We start from the raw sequence: 1,087 nt of genomic DNA, 5'->3' as shown, positions 1-1,087 counted from the left end.
ACATAAACATTCCTTCCCTGATTGTTGTAGTTCCTTTGATTATTCTGATCATACCACACTCTATTCACCTCTGCTTGTTCTGGTGATCCCCCATAATCACACTCCTCTGTCACATGGCCTTTGCCACAGATAGCACATACACTCTTGGTTTCCACAGAAGCTACCTTTTGTGAAGAGAGTTGCTTAATAAGGGTATCCAACTGTTGCTGCTATTGTCTCTGTGTCTGCATCAGCTGATCATTCCTTGCCAACAGAGCATCATACCCATCCAACCTGATGATTCCTGACCTTCTGTCAGCCACTGGGGCATTATCAAATTCCTGAGATGCCAATGACTCAAAGATATCCAAGGCTTCTTGAGGAGTCTTGGTAGTCAATGATCCACCAGCAGTGGCATGCACCAAGGTTCTAGTGTTAGTGGTCATTCCTTGCAGGAAGATTGCTGCTTGTTGCCATGCCTCAATTCCATGTTGTGGACATTTCCTCAACAAAGTCTTGAATCTCTCCCAAGCCTCATAAATGGATTCTGACTCTTTCGGCTTAAAGCTTGTAATCTCATCCTTCAACTTGGCCCTCTTAGATGCTGAGAAAAACCTCTGCAAGAACTTGGTTTGCAGATCATCCCAAGTTGTTATACTTCCTTGTGGTAATGATTGCAGCCATCTCCTTGCATCATTCGTCAGTGAATGAGTGAATAGTCTCAACAGAATTGCATCTCTTGTGACACCATTTATCTTCACAGTATCACTCAACAACAGAAAGTTCTCTATGTGCAAGTAAGGGTCCTCTGCACTGGTTCCAGCAAACTGATCCTTCTGCACCAAATGTATCAAAGCAGGCTTCAATTCAAAGTTGTTGGGCTCCACTATTGGGCGCACAACACTCCCAATTGGAGGAATCAGTGCAGGAGTCATGTACTCTCCCAGTGTCCTCTGTGGTGGTGGTGGTGGTAGTGGTCTGTGATTCTCTGCCATTATCTCTTCCTGATTAACCGTACTGGATTCACCAATTTCTTGCAACTGTCTCCTTTTCCGGCCTGCCCTTTTGTGCTTCCTCAATGTCCTTTCTAATTCTGGATCATACAACA

The 1,087-nt window shown here is 44.5% G+C and overlaps 1 non-coding gene across 1 annotated transcript; it reads left to right on the top strand.

Annotated features, from left to right (window-relative positions):
- The first annotated feature begins 462 nt into the window (after positions 1-462).
- LOC133296121 (small nucleolar RNA R71) lies at positions 463-569 on the top strand. The gene has a single exon (XR_009749456.1). It is a non-coding gene; the product is annotated as a small nucleolar RNA R71 (small nucleolar RNA).
- Positions 570-1,087: the final 518 nt, after the last annotated feature.

The sequence above is a fragment of the Gastrolobium bilobum genome, unplaced genomic scaffold (assembly GCF_033153095.1).
Source record: "Gastrolobium bilobum isolate Gb01-03AN ecotype WA unplaced genomic scaffold, APGP_CSIRO_Gbil_v1 utg174621, whole genome shotgun sequence".
NCBI classification, from domain to species: Eukaryota; Viridiplantae; Streptophyta; class Magnoliopsida; order Fabales; family Fabaceae; genus Gastrolobium; species Gastrolobium bilobum.
Note: the sequence above shows the minus strand (reverse complement) of the source record. Positions and strands in the feature narration are given on the sequence as shown.